We start from the raw sequence: 11665 nt of genomic DNA on the forward strand, positions 1-11665 counted from the left end.
CAAAGGTGAGGCCACGACATCACTTTCAGGTGACGAGTGAATGTACTTTTTGGTCTGGCTTCACTCCTAGATGGAGAATTCTTTTTGACCGGGTGTGACCTAAGCCTTGGGCTTTCAGAGCTGATTAAGATTCACAACTTACGTCTTCAAAGATGACTCTTGTATTTGAGGAATTTTGTTTCCTCCCAAAATTTCTGTACATACCCTTTGAGTCAATTTCACAGACTGAAGCAGAAGTAGAGTCACAATTGTGAGTGTCCCAAACACAGTTTATTTTTGTATTATTGTTTATTAATTATTGTGGTGTTTTCCACATGAACAACTGTAAACCTACTTTTGCCCCACCCTGCGCTTGCAAACAAGTGAGGCAAATTAAATCAAAGAAAAATGTGATATATTTCCATATTACCAGACACCAGTTCTCCAGCTATCATGCTAGTTTCCAGAAACAAGGATGAGATTCTGTTCTCCTCTGGGCTGTATTTTCCCATTCTTCACCAATTATGATTCCTGTATTTTCCTACTGCTGTTGAAGTTTCCCCAATATTAATAGCCATAATCTTACTTTCCTTCCCAAACTAATGTGGTCCACTCCTATGGAAGTCCTTGACCACCTGGGAGAATAAAAAATATATTCTCTAACCCATTAAGGTTATGTTTGGGATATTCCCCACTGCAAGTTTTTTATTTTAGTTTGAACCAAGTAAGGTAAACGGTGATAGAATGAGGAGACTTGACTTGGGGTGGTGTACACACAATTCAGTGTACAGATGATGTGTTGTAGAACTGTGCATTTGAAACCTGTATAATTTTGTTAAACAGTGTCAATAGAGAGGAAACAAGGGGAAATATAAACTGAAAAAATATATATGTTAAATTGCTCCACTAAATGCCTAAAACTTCTTATGGCCAAAGCTCTTTAAGAATTCTGAAGATGAACCCTGGCTGCTGTGGGTCAGTGGATTGAGCGTCAGCCTGTGAGCCAAGTGTCGCTGGTTCGATTCCCAGTCAGGGCGCATGACTAGGTTGCGCGTCAGGTCCCCAGTTGGGGGCGTGAGTGAGGCAACCACCCAGTGATGTTTCTCTCCCTTTCTTTCTCCTTTCCCCTCTCTCTAAAAGTAAATAAATAAAGAAACTAGCAAACAAATTAATTAAAAAAAATCTCTTATTGACCCAAGAGATTATCTTATGTAGGACTTTTCTTTATTACTGGTCATTCTGGTGGACTAGGAACATTCTGCAATTGATGCTAAATGTAACGTGAGCTTGGAGACGTGGGCATTTACTACATTTGTGGTCACCATTTCCTTTACTGCACTCAGAATCACAACATTTTATCAAGAATTTTTTGAATTAAGAAATTAAAAACAAATATAACACCTAGAATGTATTCTAAATGAGCAATTTCAGTTATCTAAAGGTATGTCATAAAAATAAATATTAAGCCCTGGCTGCTGTGGCTCAGTGGATTGAGCGTCAGCCTGTGAGCCAAGTGTTGCTGGTTCGATTCCCAGTCAGGGCACATGACTAGGTTGCACGTCAGGTCCCCAGTGAAGGGCATGAGTGAGAGGCAATCACACAGTGATGTTTCTCTCCCTTTCTTTCTCCTTTCCCCTCTCTCTAAAAAAATTAAAAATAAACAAATAAATTATTTAAAAAATAAATATTCATTTTTCCTTTTCTTTTAAGAATTTATGACAGTAAAATTGGAATTTTCCATTAGACCTCTAAGTTCACTTAATAAAATATTGGTTTTAAGAATTAGACATGGAATTGATCATCTCATCTTGGCACATAGTGAGAAAAAAATGCCATCTACCATTATGGGACATAGGTATAAATATTTATATTCAGCTGTGGATACATGAATGGCACTTCTAGGGCATTAAGACAAAGGGTTTAGGACTAGGGTGATTTTATGTATCATTTTGTGCTTTGAATATGGTGGCAAGATGTTACCTTCATACCAGATGTTGCCAAATATAAAAATATTTTATTTTCTATAAGTATTAATATTCTTTAAAAAACCTGACTTCATATTATAAACGGATTTTTAGAATAAATTGATCCAGGAAAACTGATTATCATTTGAGAAATTTTAAAAGTCTGCTGCCATTGGCTTAAAGTGGCAATACGTTTTCTTAATTAGTTTAAAGTCTTATTGGATCTAGCTTAGATGCTTGTAATGAGCTCCTAAATGTTTTCCTCCTTCTTTTCTTTCAATCCTTCTTCAACACCATCAATGCTATTTATCTTTCTAAAGCTCAACTCTTCGTTGCCATTCCCTACCTAGAAACCCTTGATGTGAGCATAATTTTTTAAGAAAATAGTCAACCACTTTCCAGGAGGCATTGAAATCCATCTACAGTCCAATATCATATTGCTTTTCTGCATATTTCATGTATGAAAAAATTCTTAATATAGTTATCTCTTTCTTTCTGTGGGCTACTTTTGGAAGGTAATTTCCACATAAATTATTTCATTATATTATGTTACATGTACACAAAATGTTGAAGATGAAGATTAGAGAGGGAAGGTTGACAATCTGTAAACTTATATGAAACATATCAATCTAATATTATAAATATTTATAAAATGATGTATTATGCAGTTTTAATCCACTTACAATGTTCAAATCAATGCAAAAAGAATAGAATTCAGAATTGTCAGAAGGACAAGAGAAGGACTGTTGCATTTTATAATTAGACCTGCGTCTTCCTGCAAATTCCTTTTCCAAACTTGCTTCTCCTGTCTGCCTAGGTAGTCAAATAATTCCCTCTATTGACAGGACACTTGTAAAGCACTTAACACAGACCAGTATGTAAATTTACACTAAATAATACATAATCCTTCAGGAGTCTGCTTCCCAACTCGATGCAGCCAGCATCACATGCAAGGAAAATGAGAAGGACTACCAGAAGCAAAAAATAGATGCAGGTATTTTTTTAAAGTTAAGATAGTTTAATGTGCATTTTTAATGTTGTAGACTTACATGCCACAGCTAGAGGCTGTATTTATTTCATTTAACTCATATAAGTTATATCTGTACGGAGGGCAAGTGAAAGTTTTAAAAGGATAATCAATGTAGTGGATTCTTGCTTAACCTATTTTTTAATGAAAATGTGTAGCTGAACAAAGACATAACTTAATGAAATGAGTTATCAGAGTAAGTACTTGATATATTATTTGATAAAAGCTTACGGAGAGTTCTTTGTAGGCAATGAAATCCTACCTCTCACCTTGAGGCGCGGGACTGAGACTTTCCTGGACATCTCGAGTGCAGCTGTTCACGGTTCATTCATTCGCAGAAGGAATATTTACCGCGTACTCACCGTGTCCCAGGCACTGTGGATGGCATTGGGGATGTATGGCGAGGAGAACAGAACACATTCCTTGATCTGATGATGCTCATACTCCAGGTACGGAGAGACTTATCAATGTATAAAAAACCAAGGGTTGTTCTGTAAATGAGAGAAAGGAAGTTCTCTAAGAACATATGGCATTGTGGCACTAGGGGTCACAGGAAGCATCTGCAAGGAAGGGGAACTTTGGCTGAGACCTGCAGAATGAAAAGTTTCACAGACAAAGGAGGTGGTTAAGAATGGTGTGGTACATTGAATAATGGCCCCATATGTGGTCACATACGAAATCCTGGAACCAGTAAGTTTGTTACTATACTTGGCAAAGAGGACATTGCCAAAGTAATGAAGTTAAAGATATTGAGATGATTATATTGGGCTCAGTGCAATCACAGGTCCTTATAAGAGGAGGCAGATAGGTTGAAGTCAGAAGAGGCGACCTGGTGAGGGAAGCACAGTCAGGAGATCACTGCCACTGAAAGGGGAAGAGGGCCATGAGCCCAGAATGTGAGAACCTTCTAGAAGCTGAAAAAGGCAAAGAGAAGGATTCTGGGTTTTTCTCTAGAGGCTCCAGAAGAAATGCTGCCCAGTCAATACCTTGATTTTTAGAACTTCTGACCTCCCAAACTATAAGGTACTAAAGTTTGTCATTTGAAGCCAACAAGCTTGTGGCGATTTGTTACAGCAACAATAAAAGCTTTTGCTTTGCAGGATAATGCCCAACCAATTGAGCCATGCTGGTCAGGGGAAACTGGCATTATTTTTTATGACTGAGTATTATTTCGTTCCATATAGGCCACATTTTCGTTGTCCATTTACCTATTTATGGATATTTAGGTTGCTTCCATATCTTGTCTATCCATTTCAAATTAGTGTTTTCACTTTCTTTGGATAAGTATCCAAAAGGGGAATTGCTCGGTCATACGGTAATTCTGTCTTTAATTTTCTGAGGAACCTCCATGCTGTTCCTCACAATGACTGCACCAGGTTACAATCCCCCCAACAGTGCGCGCAGGGTTTCCCTTTTCTGCACATCCTCACCAGCGCTCATTCTATTTCTCTGTCAGGGGATACGAAACGATAATTCCATTATCTCAAATGTTAGAGAGAATTAAAGATTATTATTTCAGATGCACACTCCCTCTCCTTCCCTCTCCTAAACAGCTATCTCCATCTTTATTTACTTTACTGTTTACGATGTGAATATATTTTCAAGAACCTTGATGACACACATTTCTCAATTCACGCAGAAGTCTGTACAAATATCACATTATCAGTTTGGACTCCTTTCTTTGTTCTTAATTATTTATATACACTTGCCACTCATTATTTTATAATTATTTTCAAAATATAAAACATCATGCATCTGCTTATTTGTATGTTATGCAGTATTTGTTTATTACTTGTTAATCCCACGGGAATGCAAATATTCAAACATGCATACATACAAACAGATGTTACATGTAAATAAATATTAGGCATTTTGTGGACCTTGCCTTGGGGGTACTCAAATGAATACACAGACTATTGTGGTGAGTATTGTTTTCTAGGTATTTATGAATTAAATATGGGCTTTATAGTTTGCAAAATAAAAATACTGAAACTTGTTTATACATTATTTGGATATTAAAGATTTTCAGAGTCATGAAAAATACTATATCATTCAGCCTCAATAATTCCATAGGATATAGGCTTTTCATGTATATGTTATGAATTCATAATATTAATAAGGGGGATCTGCTTACAAAATGTATTTAATCTTTCTTAGTCATTGTTTGCCATCATGAATTAACTGATAAATCTGGCTCAATTATTGCCCAAAGTAGTGTAGAAACTTTTACACTTGGCAAAGTCCAAAATATCAACTACATTGGGCTGTGTAACAAGGGTTGTCTGCTGGATTATAAATGACTACATGTATTCTTCTCTCCCTCTGAGACTGAAATTTTCAGATAACTTAATACAGGTGTACAAGTTTAGGAGATAATTTCAGCCTCTCTCCACCTGTAATTACCTGCCAGGCACATTAGAGACATGGCAGAATCTCCGCCAGGACTAAAAGCACGTGGAGGCAGCTGAGTTGCAGTATTTGGACCATCTGGGGAGGTGGTGTTGTGAGAGTAATCAGGCCTGGCCTATGACACCTAAGCATAAAGAACAGTAACAGATGAAGATACACATAGAAAGAGGAGAAAGTGATTTTGGCTTTGACACATGTCTGGTTGCTATTAGTGTCATGTTTGTAGGAAGGGGGCATTTTCCCAGGTGGAGGAAGAGGGAGATGGAGTAATTGGACTGATGTAAATGTACTCATCTTCTCTTCATTTGCCTTGTCTGTCATGTTCACTTGACCCTGCACTAGATATTGAACTTTAGAGGTAGACAGAGCAGCAGCTATTTACTTAAATTAGAGATAGGTAAATTAGGTTTCAGAGGAGTACATGAGAACCTATTTAAATTTTTAAAAAATTTAAAAGTAAATATAATGTACCTAACTAATGCAATGTGTCATTTCCGGAAAGAGTAGAAGAAAATGGCCACATGTATTTTTCTCCCCCTCTGAGACTGAAATTTTCAGATAACTTAATACAGGTGTATACATTTAGAAGATAATTTCAGTTTCTCTGTGGACTTTGAATTCAGACAAACCCATATTTAAATACTAGCCTCACTGCTTAGCTCTGCCATTGACTCCTAAAACTCCCTGAAATTAATTTAATGATGACAACAGCCCCATCGGATTGGTACAAAGATTGTTTTCCCTTTTTTTAAAAAAACGACTATATTAAGATAATGGCATTTAGATTATTGATCATGTGATTTCAAAACCTCTGCAAATGCTCATTGAACGCAAGCTCTAGGTTATATATAACTAGGTAGGCAGGAGTTACAGAGAGGAAGAAAACACAGGCTCTCTCCCAGAGAATCTCGTCGGGAAAGTACTGTAGGAAGATAATCTGCCAATTGGCAACTGTATGAAGAGTTGGGAACCCAGGTTGACATCCTAACCAAGTCCGTGACCTCATCAAGGTTCCCTGGCAGAGGTGACATGAGAGCTCCCCTCGTCGTCGTCGGCAGCCGTCCGTCTCGAGAGACGATGGTGTAGCTTCTTAAGTGTCTATCTGCACCGCCGAGAATGGCTGTGCAGTCCGACTCGGGAGTGACACGGTATCTGTCTCCTCCCGTGTTGAATCGACATCTTGCGATGACGCTGGAGTGTCCCCTTCAGTGAAGCTGAAGCTACAGAGCCTGGGCAGGGTGATATGGAGGGTCTGCTGTTGCCCATGCAGCAGACCCCCCCTCTCTTCGCAGCTGAAGGGTCCAAGGGAAAGACGGAGTCAATACAGCTTGGCTTCAGGTGCGCCGCAGGAGTTGCCGGTGTTGACTACAACGTCAAACCGCCTTAGGGACTCCGGCTCCGGATTTTCTGTCGGGGTTTACTCCCTTAGCCTTTCCCCTGAAGAGGTATGCCGCAAGGCAGCGGAGGTTTTTTGGAGTCAGAGTTTTCCTTCTCTGATGTGCCCTGACTGGAAGATCGAACCAGCGACACTTAGCTCGCAGGCCGACTCTCAATCCACTGAGCCAAACCAGCCAGGGGAAACATGAGAGCTACACCTTAAAGAATTGGTAGGATTTAACCATATCGGATACTGTCTTGGGCACTAGTTCATTTCTGGAAGAAAAAGAAAAAAAAATCTAAATCTGAGGTTTGAAAATTTAAAAAGTTAAAAAAAAAAAAAAAACCGTAGGAGAAAAATTGTCATAAAATAGAACCAAAGGATGGCTTTTTATGCGATTAATACACAGGATGGTGCAGCGTGCCAGCGAGGAGAGCTGTAAGGCACCCTACACCCTTAACAAGAAACCGCAGGCAGGCCTCCTGGGCAAAGCCTCTAATCCTATTGATCCGGCCTGAAAAGCTGGAGTCCGGTCAGCCACGCGGAAGGGCGGCGACGGGCAGCGAGTGCGCACGGCAGGCCCCGCACGCCTCGGGGACTTAATCACATCACCTCCTTCATTACTCACGAAATCGCTCGCCGTCAGTACCCCAGCCGCCCTGACTGCTGCTGTGGAAGATCCTGTCCATCTTCTCCTGCGATGTCGCCAGCCAAATCCACTCGGAGCTATTTACAGGCGGTATTATCTCCGCTGATAACATTACACCGTTCAGACGGCACAGAAATAGGAAAATAAAACTCATTCCAGCCCTTTCGTTCTGGCGTTCCCTTTGCAAAAAGGCCAAGGTTCCCCCTCGCGATGAATAAGCGCTGGAGTAAAACACGGTCCTGTACATTTGTTGAAAGCCAGAAGATCGGGCTTTTATTCTCCCAAGGAAGATTTTGGCCTTAACCGTACGATGATATCACTATAGTCCTGACATTAACTAAGTGCCATTGTTGACTATCTCCCTCTGCATTAGGCCCTATATCTGTTATGAATGATCCTTGTAGCAGCACTATGAATTCATTATTCGCCCTCTCTGCTAAGATGAAGAAAATATGTTCAGAGGAGTTCAGAAAATTGTCAAGCAGGCACTTCTAGTGACAGAGAAGCGCAGTTTAAACCCAGGTGTGCATGTTGCTATAGCCTTACACACTCCACTTATAAATGCATCCTTAGTCAGTTCTCCACATGGCAATTCCTGACGTGGAGATAAAATTCCTGCTAGGTCCCTGACCTTCAGAATTCGAGGTGAATTGACCCCTCTTCTGAACTGGTGACAAATTGACTTTAGAGAATCCTTAGAAAATAAGAATGCTCTGTCATTATCCATAAGGATATCTGTGACTTAAAGGAACCATAGAATCTGTTTTGCTCTTGGAAAGGTAAAAAGAATTATGACCTTTGTGCTCATTTGTCCCACTATCCCGTTCAAAATACTCGCTCTTCAGACTGCCTGGGTTGACAGTTGGGTGCTATTTACCTTCTTTCTAATATCCTAAGCCCTCTGCAAAGACAGCCAGTTTTTGCCAGACTACGTCATTTCCTCAGTCCTACTGCCCATTACCCTTCATTTATTCTAATCCCTTGGTTAATGGCCTCACATGCCTCCATCAGCTACACAGATGCTCAAGACAGGATGCTGATCCTCATTATTCTCTCTCACTCCCACAGCCAGTCAGCTATGATTTGGCATCATTTTTACATTCTTACTAACTCTAGACTACACATTCTTCTCATATCCCCCATATTCCTTCCTGTCAAATAAACAGATGCATAAGCATAATAGTTTTTCTATCAAGTGCTTTGAAATCTATAAAATGAAGTAATAAGAATGAATAACCAAGGGAAGAGACAAAAGTTTGCTTCCTATTGGGTGTCCAGAACTCTGACCTCTAAGGAAGTAATGTTCGCACTGAGATCTGAATACGAGAAAAGATCCTGCCATGTTGAGAACTGAGGAGCAGGGTAGGTAGAAGGGACAGCGAAAGCAAAAGCTTGAAATGACAATGAGTTTGACCAGCTAAAGGAATGGACAGAGAGCCAGAGTAGACTCCTTCTGCTGATACGCCACACACTGACCGTTTCATAAGTAGGTGAGAATTCATAAGCTCCATTTGCCTCTGTTCTGTTTAGAGCTTCGAATCCTCAGTAGCCAGTATACTGACTGCCTATAATTATTAGGCATGTGAAAATATTTATTGTAAACAATGGAATAAATATTTATTGTTTATATTCTCTTCGACAGCATCAGCTCATTTGGGTCAGGGACAATGTTTATATTGATGGCTGTGACGAAACTTGACACAAAGATGGTACCCAGTAAATATTTATTTTCTTAATGAATGACTGAAAAAATGAATGAATGATATGAACATAATTAAAATTAAATCTTATTGGCTGTAATATTATAATTATAACTATCAACTAATCTCTAAAATGTGTCATAGATCCTTAACCAGGCTTCTTTGCAAGAGTGGAGAAATAAAGTGAGAAAGAACTGTACTATTCTCATTATCCTTTGTCCTTTCCTCACCTCATTGACCAAGGACAGGGTCTTCTACTCCAGGGAGTCTGCTGATTGTGATTACTTGTGTTTCTAGGTGGCCCTGCCAAGACCCTTGGGGGCCGTGCCATTTACTGGTTAATGGCTAATCCCAAGTTTCTTTGGCTATCACCAATATAAATGGTACAGGCTGTGGATGAGATCAGGAATGAAGCAAATTCTTGGCAAGGGGCAAGAGAAAAATTGTATTTCATGGTCTATACTCAATTCCCAGCATTTGTGTGTGGATTTAGTTAAAGAAAAAATGGGACCAGGGGTTTGGTGCTCATAATTCCAAAGATAAGAATGTTATTGTATAAGAAATGGACAGTTATAACTAGTTAACAAAGGGGGAAAATTATTGTCTCAGACATGTCTCATACATTTCTTTATCTCCCTTTCTGCGTGTGTTCTTTGTCCCAGTTCTTTATTTAGTCTAATGCAGTGATAGGTCGTAATGCAAGCTTTTGAGAGACATGATTTTTATTGTTCTTTAATTTACAGGTGGGAATGATGAAACTCAGGGAGAGGAATCATCATAACCAAGAATACATAATGACTGGATGAAATGATAGAATTCCTATTGTGAGAACTTGGAAGTCCAGAGGAACCAATACAACCCATGCTTTGTGTAATGACAACTTAGGTAGATGCTGCTGAAGATTCTCCTGTTCATGAACTCCCCCGCTTGGCCCCTTAGTGGAGACCAGTCTTGCTCCTACTTAGTTCTAGGAAATGTAGTCATAGGACACTGCAGTTTGGCAACACTACTGATAACCTTGCTCTTTTAACCAAATTCTCCAATGCCATTAACCATAAATTTGAGATATGCTCATGTTACCCCCATATTCATCCAAGAGCTACAAGGCAGGCATTTTTTCCCTCAAATGCTAAGGCAGGATACTATTCCTGTGTAATTCTCAAGACCATCTTCCTCAGAGTTGGAAATCTGCTTTTGCACTGAATACCCGATCATATGCCAATGTTCAAAGTTCCATTCATTTCTAGGACATCCCCCTGTAATTGATGGATGTTACACACCTTCTTGATATCAGAAAAGATAAATAGGACAGAGAAGACAACTGGAAAAAAATGTAATTGGGCTTCTGTATCCCAGCCATTGGATAAGACAATTTATCTGAAGGTATTATATATATTAAAGAAAAATTATTCTATATCCCCAGATATAACAGTTATATAAGACCCAAAGTTCAGAAAAGCTAATTACCATGCTCAAGGTAAGACATCTTTAATGCATCAAAGTGACCGAACCAAGGCATCCTCTTAAAGCATTGTTAAATGTATTTAATTGTCTTTGGATCTTTGAAAATAGCTAATAATTTTTCAAAGAAAACATGCAAAATAAAGAAGATAAATAAGAATCACCTTTTAATATGGCATATTTTCTAAATGCTTTGATATCTTTGCAACAGTTGATATTCAGACATTCAGTGTTGAGTTTCAAGTCTGAGATAAATACTTAAATAATGTAAGAGAATAGTTTTCAGTAAATATTTGCCACTATTCCTATTTCATAATTTCCCATTGTCTTTGTTGATTTAGTCTTAAAATAGCCCTTTGACCATTTGTTAACCTTCTTCAGGATACCCTGACACATAACTTATATTAACCTTCTTTATCATTCTTTGAATAAAAATCATTCTCTTTACATAAAAATTTAAAGAGTAAAATAATCTTCATATAAAAGAAATGTGTACCTGTTGAGAAGGTGAAGTTTTGACAGGTAGCATGAAGAAGAAAATATGGGAATTTAAAGATTGTTCAGTGGTGTAACTCTGGCATTCATTTACTTCCTATGTGAATTTCTCAAGGATGTGTGGAACATTTCATAAATTCCAGGTCTTAAATAATAGAATTAAGAAGTGGATTAGACATCTCTTGTCCTCAGTGAGCCCACCACATCAGGAAAAATAAAATAAAAGTATACAAATTCAATAATTATTATTAGTAACTTAACAAAAGCTTTTCCTTTTGCTTGCCATGTTGGCTTAGAGTGCTATATTCTCTTTTGTCATCTACTGAATATTTTCTGTGTCTGGCTGGATTTCTTCCCATCACCTACTGCTTAAACTACTCTGAAGCATCTGTCCCATTCCCCAATATATATATATATATAAGAGTTGACCTTAGATTGAGTTTCAGCTTCATAACCTTACTCCTGAGATTCTGGGTACCCAGGGAACTTCTAAGTTTAAGCCAAAGAGAAACACACTATGAAATAGTTTAGACTTCTCCCATTCAAATGTTATGACTATTTCAAACTTGGATTCTATGTAGTTCTTTTATAAATGGAAATGGA

Source organism: Furipterus horrens, unplaced genomic scaffold, assembly GCF_987537825.1.
Source record: "Furipterus horrens unplaced genomic scaffold, mFurHor1.1.pri manual_scaffold_13, whole genome shotgun sequence".
Taxonomy (NCBI): domain Eukaryota; kingdom Metazoa; phylum Chordata; class Mammalia; order Chiroptera; family Furipteridae; genus Furipterus; species Furipterus horrens.